General features: G+C 48.9%; 1 protein-coding gene across 1 annotated transcript in view; it reads left to right on the top strand.

The window, feature by feature from the left end:
- Positions 1–12,342, top strand: part of SCN11A (sodium voltage-gated channel alpha subunit 11) — a 238,289-nt gene that overhangs the window by 4,474 nt on the left and 221,473 nt on the right. Inside the window, exon 2 of the mRNA XM_070073066.1 lies at positions 11,815–11,964. The gene's annotated coding sequence lies outside the window, so the exon portion shown is untranslated. The remainder of the gene's footprint in view (positions 1–11,814; positions 11,965–12,342) is intronic.

The raw sequence follows: 12,342 nt of genomic DNA, 5'->3' as shown, positions 1-12,342 counted from the left end.
AATTTAACATGAATGCCCGACAGACAGGAAACCCAATTCATGTTACAGTGAATGTTGGGGATGATGAGGATGACAACAGTGATGATGAAGGTGTGTCTCCTGTGTAACGCTAAGGCTGTTTTGGTAATTCTCCTTTATTCTGTCATTCACTACTGAATCAACCTAGTGAGCCGCAGCGCCGGCCAGAGCATTGTTTTTTAAATAATCTACCTTCTCTTGTAAAGCCTTAAAAGAAGCCAAATGGGAAAACAGGTGAGATTGGCATAAGGAGAGAGGAGGCTGGTACTAAAAATGTGCGTCTTAGGGCTATGGAGGGTTGCTTTGGGGGGTGGGGAACAGAGTGTCTTTGGGTTTTCCCTGAATGATGTCACCAGAAAATTCCTGTTTCAATCACTGATGATGACAATAATGTCTTCAGGGCCAAGGCCAGATTCTTGTCCCAGGTCCTCACAACCTGGTGAACTTGAGCAACATAAATAAGCCTATCTCCTTGCGTCTAGAAAGCGCCATGCTCCTGCAGAGCACCCTCCCTGTCCCAGCTTTGGATCTTCGCACAAGGTATTCCCTCTTCCAGGAATGTCTATCTGTAGAAAACCTGTCACCTTCTACCCCTTCCCAGGTGCCCACTATTGGGAGTAAACTCTGTACCTTGCATGTGCACCTAGGTCTTGCACCTCTCAAATATGCATGCTAGCTACACATGTCACCTGGCCCCTGTCTTCTGGCTGTAAATCTTTGGGAGGTGGGGAACCTGGGTCAGTGTTTTCCCCTAAGTATAAAATCAGTAAGATGGATTGACAAACTCCGGGTGATGTCACAATATGGGGTGCCACACAGCATCGCCGTGTGCTTATTAGTAAGTCCCCAATATTAACAAGCCTGTGTGGGTTCTTATTTCTGAATACCAGCATAAATGAACGAGGCAGCATGAGACGTTGTAAGCTTTTTATTCAGCGGGAGAAATGCATAGGAGAGTGAGGGCGTTAGTCAATCTAGGAGAGGGAAAGTCTGGAATTAGGTTGGAGTTCATTGCAAGCAGAAAGCAGGCCAAGAGCCACGTACAGCGGGCGTTTTGAGCAGCTATCCACAGCTTATCACAGGCAGCGAAGCAGAGGCAGGGAGTGATTTTGGGGTGCTCCTTGCCTTTTAAAAGGGGAGTGTTTAGTTAACCTGATTGGCCAGTGGACACACAGGTGTGGTCAGGTCACATGAGGTCACACGGGCATGGTGAAGGCATGGTCTTCCAGCTTACAAACCTGATCAGTTATATCCTGTATGCCTGCCTACATCACAGGGACTTGATCAGCTCTTCTCACACAGACCCTGACAGTGGGGCCCTCCAGAACTCCCCAGCAGGAAGGAGGATCAGTGGTTTAGCGGTCATCATGGCCGGACATTCCCCGTGTCCTCACTTGTCCTCCCGAGCCAGCCGTGGCCTCCTAGAACTGCAGTTCCTTGGTTGTCCTGGACTGTGGGGCCTTCCCCAAGTGGGGCCCAGCAAGAGCCCTGGGGTGAGCATGCAGAATTCAGCCTGCTGGCCTGCCCCAAATCACAGGCTGACCCGTACCCCACCCTCAGGCACCTCCTGGCCCCAAAGGGAACTGCTCTCCTATCATTCCCTCCCCTGCCTGCCCTGGTGAGAATCCATTTCCCCAGCCTCTATCCCATTCATCACTGGGGCTGACAACTGCCCTCTGAATGTCTTTCCCATATCAAAAAATCTGATCTGGGTTTAAATCCATTCAGTGACTGCCCTCAGGACAAAGGCTAAAATTCTTAACAGGATTTACAAAGCCCAGACCTCTTAGATAAGAGGATTTACAATCTTTTCAAAATGGACAGGAATCCTGAGACGATCTTGATTTTCCTGGCTATCCGAGCTATTTCAGGTTGATGAGGTCGGCACTAAATTGTTAAAAGGAGACTTGCATGGCCCCTCAGTTCCCAGGGAAATGTGTTTCTCTACCGCGGCTCTACCCTGCCCTGGAACAGCAGGCCAGGTGAGTTGGTACCAAGGTTCATCACAGCTGAGGGCTGGAGGGGGAAGGAATTGTGTAGATGAGATTCCTGGTCTCACCAAAAAACCTCAACAACAGCTCGTGCCCCTCCCTGGAAGTTCTGCTTTATCTTGACATGACTCAGCTGGTTCATTTCTGAATTCCTTTTAATGGGCAAAAAGATTTGGAAGGAAGGTAAGTACAAAAATAAATAAATAAGGGTATGATATGTAAACTTTATTTGGAAGAAGTATGTGGCCATTTAAAAGGAAGGTTTTGGTGGCCAGTGTTGTGCCCCAGGGGGTTAAACTACAGCTTGCAATACCAGAATTCCAGTTCAAGTCCCAGCTGCTTTGCTTCCGATATAGCTCCTTGCTTAATGTGCCTGGGAAAGCGGCAGAAAGGTACTTGGGTCCCTGCCACCCATGTGGGAAACACGAATGGAGTTCTAGGCACCAGGTTTCAGCCGGGATCAGCTCCAGCCATTTGAGGAGTGAATCAGTGGATGGAACATTCTCCCTCTCTCCCTCTCCCTTCCCCCCACCCCTTTCTTTCTTCCTGTCCCTCCCTCCCTCTCTGGCCCTCTGACATTCAAACAGATAAGTCTTCCAGAGAAAGGCTTTAGATGTTTGGTGGCAATACGACACACCACACACAATGTCCTGTTTGGAGGCACGCAGATACCAGTGGAACCAAGAAAAGTGGTACAAGGTGATGACAAGAACACTATAGATTTTGTACCAGTGTGCAGAAGACCAGAGGTCCAGTTTCCATTTCCCCAACCCAGGTGCCACGTGATCACCTGCAATTTCTTGGCCTTCTCTGAACTTCGGATAATAGAGGTGGATGTTTGGTCTGGCTGTGAAGACACCCACATCCCATATTCAGGTGCCTGGGTTCCAGTCCCAACTCTGCTTCTGGTTCTAGCTTCCTAAACACGCAGACCTGGAGATGCAGTGATGGTGGCTCAGGGAATGGGGTCCTTGCTACCCACATGGAAGTTCTAGACTGAACTCCTAATTCCTGTCTCTTGACTTTGGCCCCAGACAGGTGACACTGTATTAGAGAAGAGAATGAATTGTGGTGTGGTGGGCACAACTTACAGATACTCTGCTTCCAGCCCAGCTTCTGGCTAATGGGTCCTAGGAGACCACAGAGGACGGCTCAGTCAGTGGGTCCTAGGAGACCACAGAGGACGGCTCAGTCAGTGGGTCCTAGGAGACCACAGAGGACGGCTCAGTCAGTGGGTCCTAGGAGACAACAGAGGACGGCTCAGTCAGTGGGTCCTAGGAGACAACAGAGGACGGCTCAGTCAGTGGGTCCTAGGAGACAACAGAGGACGGCTCAATCAGTTGGGCCCCTGTGGCTAGATGAAGTTCCAGGATCCTGGCTTTGGCTTAGCTCAGCTGTGGCTGTTGTGGGCATCTGGGGAGTGAACCAGCAGATGGAAGATCTCTCTCTCTCTCTCTCTCTCTCTCTCTCTCTCTCTCCCTCTCCCCAGCTCTACCTTTCAAGTAAATTAAAATTAAAAAAATTTTTAGACAATGCTTATAAAAGTGCCAGGCAGAAATCAGATTGGAAATTTAATAAATATTAGTTCATTTCTACTTCTCTAAGTTGTGTGTGTATGTGCATGGACCTGTGTGTAGCCTTTTTATTATTTTGTAACAAAGCTTGAAGGAAACACTTGATGAGATTAAAGACTTAATTCTCAAAATGGTTTCAGTTATGGCTACATAACTGACCTGAAACTTAGTGGCATAGGACAGTACCCATTTCAGTGTATCCAACAAAGTGGCAAGTCAGGAATCCGGGCAAATCTCAGTCAGAGGTTCTCCTCCCTGTGGCTTTGGCTGAGCCACCAGCAGCACTTCCCTGGTGACTGGGCTGGTGTGGACCATCAAGGTACCTTCGTCATTCACAGATCTGGTGTCTCGGCAGGAATGTCGGAAGGCTTGGCTTGGCTGCATCTACAGGTGTGAGAGCCTGCCTGTGGCTCCTGCAGTCGGCAGCCTCAAGGCAGTAGGACTCTGACATGTCAGTTCCACACTTCTGGGCCCGTGTCCACTGCTCTAGATGAGAGCACACACAGGTTGAGAGATGTCTTTTTTTTTTTTTTTTGTAAAACTGAAGAATTTAAAAATGAATATATTTTATTTTCTTTTTAAAGTATTTATTACTTTTAAAGGTTGAGTTACAGGGGAAGAGGTAGAGCCACAGAGAGAAATTCTCCATCCTTTGGTTCATTCCCAAATGGCTACCATAGCCAGAGTATGTCAGGCTGAAGTCAGGACCCTGGAACTCCATCTGGGTCCCCCACATGGGTGGCAGAGACCCAAGCACCCAGACCATAATCTACTAACTTTCCATGTGTGTTAGCAGGAAGCTGCATGTGAAATATGGCAGCCAGGATTCAAATTGGCACTCGGCTGTGGGATGCCAGTGTGGAAGAGGTGACCCAACTCAGCTCCACATTGCTAGCCCCAGAATAATTTTAATTTGATAAATGGTATAATATAAAAATATGATGCATGTACCATATCTTATGGTAAAAACATTAGAAGCTTTCCCACTGAAATAAAAAGTGATAGTAGGAAGTCCATGGTCAGCTGTACAAACATCTTATTAGCTATGTAAACTGAAAAATAAAGAGATAAAAAATGGAAAAGAAGGCATTAAGCTGCCATTACAATATCATGTGACTTAAAAGTGTAAGAAAATTGATTGATATAAATATAGGAACCAACAAGTTAGGTCAAGCTTTATAGATTAAATAATACCTTCTTCAGGGGCCGGCGCTGTGGCTGAGCAGGTTAACGCCCTGGCCTGAAGTGCCGGCATCCCATATGGGCGCCGGTTCTAGTCCTGGCTACTCTTCCGATCCAGCTCTCTGCTATGGCCTGGGAAAGCAGTAGAAGATGGCCCAAGTCCTTGGGACCCTGCACCCATGTGGGAGACCCTGAGGAAGCTCCTGGCTCCTGGCTTCAGATCGGCGCAGCTCTGTCCGCTGCAGCCATCTGGGGAGTGAACCAGTGGATGAAAGACCTCTCTCTCTGTCTCTACCTCTCTCTGTCACTCTGCCTGTCAAATAAATAAAATAATCTTTAAAAAAAAGAAAAAAGAAATAATACCTTCTTCAGACAATATAGTCTGAAAATGTGACAGAAAAAGCAACTTGTCTATCATAGCAACAAGGCCTATGAAAAGCCCAGGGATCACTAAGAACTGTTGGCCTGGGGATGTTAGGAAAATGGCGCAGTTTTATCTATGGCACGATCTACACCCTAACACCATCCTAGCCTCTAGCCCCCACCGCCATTGCTGGAAGCCAGGTGGCCACAAGGCCCAACCTAATGGGATTCGCTACTCCTGCTTCCCTGCCCGCCCTCAGGCAAAGTTCTCAAAGGACCTGCTCCTGAACCCGTGGCTCTCTTCTCCTGCTGTCGGCTCTCTCTTGCTCTCTTCTCTCTGCGCTCTCTGCTCTCTCTCAGCTCTCTCTTCTTTCCTCTCCTCTCTAGCCTCTCTCTCGTCTCACTCTCTCCTCGCTAGCTCCTCTCCTCTCTGTCTCTCTCTCTTACACTCTCCTTCTCTCTCTTTTTCCTTCTTCGTCCCTTCCCTCTGGCCTGCTGGGTTTTCTCCAATAAACCCTTTCCCTTGCTCTAGTGTCTGGTCTGTTTTGTGACTATCTTAAAGGGGCTGGCGCTGTGGCGTAGAAGGTTAAGTCTCTGCCTGCAGTGCTGGCATCTCATATAGGCACTGGTTTGAGTCTCAGCTGCTCCACTTCCCACTCAGCTCCCTGCTAATGCCCCTGGGAAAGCAGCAAAAGATGGCCCAAGTACTTGTGCCGCCTCACCCATGTGGGAGACCCAGAGGAAACTCCTGGCTCCTGGCTTCAAATTGGCCCAGCTCTGGCCATTGAGGCCATTTGGGGAGTGAACCAGTGGATGGAAGAGTCCCTCTCTGTCTCTGTCTCCTTCTCTCTCTGTAGAAAAATGCCATCCTATTAAGTGGATGTTGACTGAAAACATGTGGCTAAGAAGGGGAGCATGAGGTAGAGAACTATGACTCAAATCTCCCGCACTTACTTAACTTTTCCAAGTCTCTCATTGCCTCATCTGTGAAACTGTAACAACCCAATAGACTGAGGGCCGTAACTGTAAGAACCCAATAGACTGAGGGCTGTAAGAACCCAATAGACTGAGGGCCGTAACTCCATAGGAGCTGCTGGTGTACACAGCAGTCACTCAACAGATTCCTGTTCCTCCTTGGTCTTTTTTTAAAGGTAGACAATCTGCATCTTTTAAAAAATGCACATATTTATTTACTTGAGAGGGAGGAGAAAGAGAACAAATTGAGAGGACTGCATACTCCCATCACTGTCACTCCCTAAATGTTGGCAAAGGCCAGGGCTGGGCAAGGCTGGAGCTGGGGGCACTGGTACAACCACCTGAGCCATCATCACCTGCTGCCTCCCAGGGTCCCCATTTGCAGGAAATTGGAGTTGGGAGCAGAGCCGACTCGAACCCAGGCACTTTGGTATGGGACATGACTCCCAGCTGGCATCTTCTTTCTTTTTTCTTTTTCTTTTTCTTTTTTGACAGGCAGAGTAGATAGTGAGAGAAAGAGAGAGAGACAGAGAGAAAGGTCTTCCTTTTGCCGTTGGTTCACCCTCCAATGGCCGCCGCGGCTGGCGCACTGCGGCCAGCACACCGCGCTGATCCGAGGGCAGGAGCCAGGTGCTTCTCCTGGTCTCCCATGGGGTTCAGGGACCCGAGCACTTGGTCCATCCTCCACTGCCTTCCCGGGCCACAGCAGAGAGCTGGCCTGGAAGAGGGGCAACCAGGACAGAATCTGGCGCCCCGACCAGGACTAGAACCCGGTGTGCCGGTGCTACAAGGTGGAGGATTAGCCTAGTGAGCCGCGGCACCGGCCTCCCAGTTGGCATCTTAAGTACTAGGTCAAACTCCCACCTCTCCTTTGGTCTCTCTCTCTCTCTTTTAAGATATATTTATTTTGAAAATCAGAATTGCAGAGAGAGAGAAAGATCGTCCTTTCACTGGTTCACTCCCCATATAGCTGTAATGGGCAGCATGGACCAAGCCCTAACTCAGAGCCAGGAGCTCTATTCAGGTCTCCTCCATGGCTGCAGGGGCCCAAGCACTTGGCCATCTCCCGTTGCTTTTCCCAGGCCATTAGCAGGGAGCTGACTCAGAAACGGAGCAGCCGGGATACAAACCAGCATTGATATGGGATGCTGGCGCTGCAGGTGGCCGCTTTCCCTGCTCTGTACAACACCAGCCCCTCCTCTTCGATCTTTGAAAGCTGGGCCCCAGGAATCCATTCAGGCGGAGTCTTTATAGGGCCTGGAGGAACAGAGATTATATCATCAGTTACAACCTCAAGTAGAGGTCATGAAACCCATATACACAGCAAATGACAGAAGTATGATACAGTTTAATGATTTTTTTTCAGGTTTATTTATTTGAAAGGCAGAGCAATAATGAGGAGGGGGGAGAGAGAGATTTTTCATCTGCTAGTTCACTCCCCCATATGGCTGCAAAGGCCAGATCTGTACCAGGTTGAAGCCTGGAGCCAGGAACTCCCTCCACATGGATGGCAGGGACCCGATACTTGGGCCATCTTCCACTTCTTTCCTAGGTGCATTAGCAGGAAGTTGGATCAGAAGCAGAGCAGAACTCAAACCAGTGCTCTGATGTGGGATGCAGCTGTCACGCGTGACAGGTTAACCCACTGTGCCACAATGCCAGCCTTGGTCTTAATTGCTTTTATTTTTGATTCTAGGATGGGATAACATTTGCTCCCATAAAGTAGGATAAGATGGATGAGCTCAGAAAAGAATGTTAGTTTTATAAACAAAGGAGAAGAAAATAGAAACAAAGGAACAAAAAGTGGGTTGGTCTTTTCAAAGTTATTCTCTTTGTAAGGCAAATACAGGAGACAATAGGAAGAAAGTAATTTGTTAGTGTTGGGTTCCTTAGGTTAGCTTTTGGCCTAAGGAGTAAAGTAATGGGAATGTCACTATCTGGCCAACTGGAACTTGGCTGCTGCCTCACTAGTCCTGAAGGTCAGGTCCATGGCTCACTTTCAGCTTGGTGACCGGGAACTCTAGTGTGACTGACTCCATCTTGATTTTTAGCTTGGTCTGTTGGGGCCTAGTGCAGGAGCTTAGTCCAAAGCAATGTTCCCCTGCAGTTTGTATTGCGCACACATAATTGCGAGTTGACTTGTTCTCTCAATAAGCACTTGTCGAGCACTAGAAAGTAAGACATGGCGCCCACTCTGAAGCCCAGGAGCTGGCTCAGGAGACAGAGGCCCACAAATAACTGTTAGGTAGGAAGTCAGAAGTGAGCTTATGTGTGTGTGACAAGGGCCTAAGGAACTGACTTCTTTTTTAATTTTTTTTTAATTTTTTGACACGCAGAGTGGACAGTGAGAGAGAGACAGAGAGAAAGGTCTTCCTTTGCCGTTAGTTCACCCTCCAATGGCCACCGCGGCCGGCGTAGGTACTTATCCCGGTCTCCCATGGGGTGCAGGGCCCAAGCACTTGGGCCATCCTCCACTGCCTTCCCGGGCCACAGCAGAGAGCTGGCCTGGAAGAGGGGCAACCGGGACAGAATCCGGCGCCCCGACCGGAACTAGAACCCGGTGTGCCAGCGCCACAAGGCGGAGGATTAGCCTAGTGAGCCGCGGCGCCGGCCAGGAACTGACTTCTGCAGCAGGCCAGCATCTGCATCCTGCTAACTTTCCAGGTGCAGCCCAGTATCTGCACCGCAAAGTCCCGCCCAGATCCTGAGGACCTTCCAGGGGGTCCTGCCCCTTCTACCTGGCCTGATAACCATCCTTCCTCTAAGGCGGGGCAACCAGCCAGGCTTCCCCTGTCTGATAACTTCAGGGGGAAAACTCTGAAAGGTATTTACACCCAACAAGTCCTTTGTTTGGGAGAAGAAGGAGAGGGGGAGAGAAAAGGAGGGAAGGCAAGACCCACCCCCTTAAAAGCCCCAGCCTAAATGTGAACTACGCACTCTCTCTCGGGTTCTTTTTTTTTTTTTTTTTTAAGATTTATTTATTTATTTGAAAGTCAGAGTTACAGAGAGAGGAGAGGCAGAGAGAGAGAGAGAGGTCTTCCATCCGATGGTTCACTCCCCAACTGGCCACAACAGCTGGACCTGTGCTGATCCGAAGCCAGGAGCCAGGACCTTCTTCCAGATCTCCCACGCAGGTGCAAGGGCCCAAGGACTTGGGCCATCTTTTGCTGCTTTCCCAGGCCATAGCAGAGAGCTGGATTGGAAGTGGAGCAGCTGGGTCTTGAATCGGCGCCCATATGGGATGCCAGCACTTCAGGCCAGGGTGTTAACCCGCTGAGCCACAGCGCCAGCCCCATCTCTCAGGTCCTGTCTGGAGAGGTGCCCATCCGTTCTTATGGCTGTCCCTACCCTAATAAACCTTGCTATTCTGCTTTCCACTGCTCTGTCTCACGCCTGAATTCTTTCTTGCGTGAAACAAGGACCCTTTGATTCTCCGGTAACATAACTACGCAAACAAACCAGGGCCGGTGCAGAGGTTAACAGTGCCAGGCAGCCTCTATTGACGGTTTAGCTGTGTCACAGCCAATCTTCAACTCTCTGCTCAAGGTTTTTGTCATTATCCCTGCCATTTTACAGATGAGGCAAATGAGACTTTGCTAATTTATTCACTTAAACAGTTGAGCTGGGATTTGAACCCAGCCCTTCCTGTCTTCAAAAGCCAGGGACTCAAACCAGTGCCCATCTAGGGTGTCAGTGCCCCAGGCAGAGGCTTAGTCCACTCTGCCATAGTGCCAGCCCTGGTTCATTCTTACAGTCAGGAAAACACAGCCACCTGGCCAGACCCTTTGATTTTGTGGACTGAGCCTCCCCACCCCCATCAGATTGTTATGTAAAACCTATCAGTTTAGAAATGTTAACAGCTCTAAGATGCGGACAGGCCATTTGGCAACCCGCTTCCTTAGCTATTGCGGGATTGAGGGGTGGTGCAATGAGCTGCTACAACAGGCGGCAGAGGAAGAGCAGAGCAGAGTCCGCCGAGGCCTTAGCTGCTTCAGCCCCTTCTCTGTTTTTACAAAGAAGCCTGGGAAGCTTCTGAGCTGAGTGCAACTGTTTGTTTTTATTTTGTGTGTTGGTTTCCTGGGGAATTCTGGGTTGGGCCTAGCAGCTGGTTGTTGTGCTTCAGATTGCCTAACTGAAAAATATAAATAAAATAAATGATTTTTATTTATGTATTTTCATTTTATTTGAAAGGCAGAGAAACAGAGACACACAGAGAGAAAGAGAGGGACAGAGAGAGGTCTTCCATCTGCTGATTCACTCCTCAAATGCGTGCAACAGCTGGGGCAGGGCCAGGCCAAAGCCAGGAGCCCAGAACTCCATCTGTGCCATGTGGGTGGCAGGAGCTCATCCCTGAGCCGTCATCTGCTGCCTTCTGAGATGTGCTTAGCAGGAAAATGGATTGCGAGCAGAGCAGCTGGGACTTGAGCAAGCACTCTGATATGGGATATGGGCAGTGGCTCAAGTCATGGTGCCACATGGCCACCCCTCTAATTGAAAAATGTTATACAGGTTGATCATCCCTAATCCAAAAACCCACCTCTAAATGCTCCAAAGTCTGAAACTTTTTAAGCCCTGACAAGATGCCACAGTGGAAAGTTCCTCACTTGACTTCACATAAAGGGTCACAATCAAAATTCAGGTGCACTAAAAATAGCACGTAACGTTCGTTTAGGCTATGTGCATTAGGTATACGCGAAGCGTGAACGCATGTCAGGTTTACATTCTGGTCCCATCCCTGAGAAGCATCACTGTGTGAATCCCTAATGATACAGGTCTGTTTCCAAACACACACACACACAATTCCAGTTCTGAAACACTTGGTTCTGAACATCTTGGACAAGAGCGGCTCAGCCTATACAACCCAGGCCTTTTCAATGGTTAGATGCTTGTTCCAAGGGGGCAGCCTCTTGTAGGTGTTCTGTGTGTGTGTGTGTGTGTGTGTGTGTGTGTGTGAAAGTTCTTCCTTTGGACTTTCTCGAGAATTAGCAGCATATCTTCAGGCCCGTCATTGTCTCTGTGAGGGCCACTGACTCAACTCAGAAACTCGGCTAAGGGGGTGGAGTTGAAGCACAACAGGTGAAGCTGCCACTTGGGACACTGACATCCCATATGGGTGCCCGGTTTGAGTGCAGTCCAATTCTGAGTCAGCTCCCTGCCAATGCACCTGGGAAAGCAGAAGAAAATGACCCAAATGCATGGGGCCCTGCCGTCCATGTGGGAGACCCAGATGGTGTCCCTGGCTCCTAGCTTCAGCGTGGTCCAACCCTGACTAATGTAGCCCTTTGAGGAATGAACTGGTGGATTGTAGATCTTTCTCTCTCCTTAACTCTGCCTTTTTTTTTTTTTTAATTCATTTGTTTATTTGAAAGTCATCACCCATATGGATGCCAGTGTTGCAGGTAGTGGCTTTACCCATCATGCCACAACACTGGCCCCATCTCTGCCTTTCAAATAAATAAAACAAATCTTAAAAAAATTGACTGACTACCTCTAATGTTGTGTTTATTAGCCGACCATGTTAGAAGACAGCATTAGCCTAAGTTGTGTCTGTGAATCTCCATGCATTGTGAAGATAGGTGACACTGAGGAAGACACTGCCATCAGTGGAGTGAGATAAGAATGCTTTATTTGCAGGGTGATCTTGGTCAAGTATCTCTCTGTGTCTCAGTTCCCACATCCAGAAAGTGTAGCCAGAAATATTTGCCTTGCAGGGGATTTGTGAAGATTCAAGGAGATGGTGGCTGTAGAAGCCCTGACACCTGCTTGTGCTTGAACAGAGAGGGAGAATGAAGACATAAAAGCCAAGGAGATACAGACTTGACTCCTGACCCTACCACTTCCAACAGTCGCCAAGAGTGCAGGTAAGACTGTAGGTCAGGCTCTGCTTATGATCTCTTCCAACCCTTGCAGCGATTCAGCATGGATGCAGATTTGATTGCTACTGTCCTCCCCTGACTCATCAGGAAACCGAGGCACAGAGTTACACAACTTCTCCAAAGCGTCACCTGTAAGTGGTGAAACCAGGACAGATGAATCCAGAGCCTGTACCTTCTGCCTATGTGTTTAGGATAAGCCCTGTAATGCTACTGGTCCTCAGTTTCTACAGCTATAAAATGGGGACATTTCTGTGAGGGTCAGGAATAACATTTGGGGGGGTGCTTCAAAACATTTCTGGGCCGGCGCCGCGGCTCACTAGGCTAATCCTCCGCCTTGTGGCACCGGCACACCGGGTTCTAGTC

Source organism: Oryctolagus cuniculus, chromosome 4 (assembly GCF_964237555.1).
Source record: "Oryctolagus cuniculus chromosome 4, mOryCun1.1, whole genome shotgun sequence".
NCBI lineage: Eukaryota > Metazoa > Chordata > Mammalia > Lagomorpha > Leporidae > Oryctolagus > Oryctolagus cuniculus.
The sequence above is the reverse complement of the archived record's forward strand: the minus strand, read 5'-3'. Positions and strand labels throughout refer to the sequence as shown.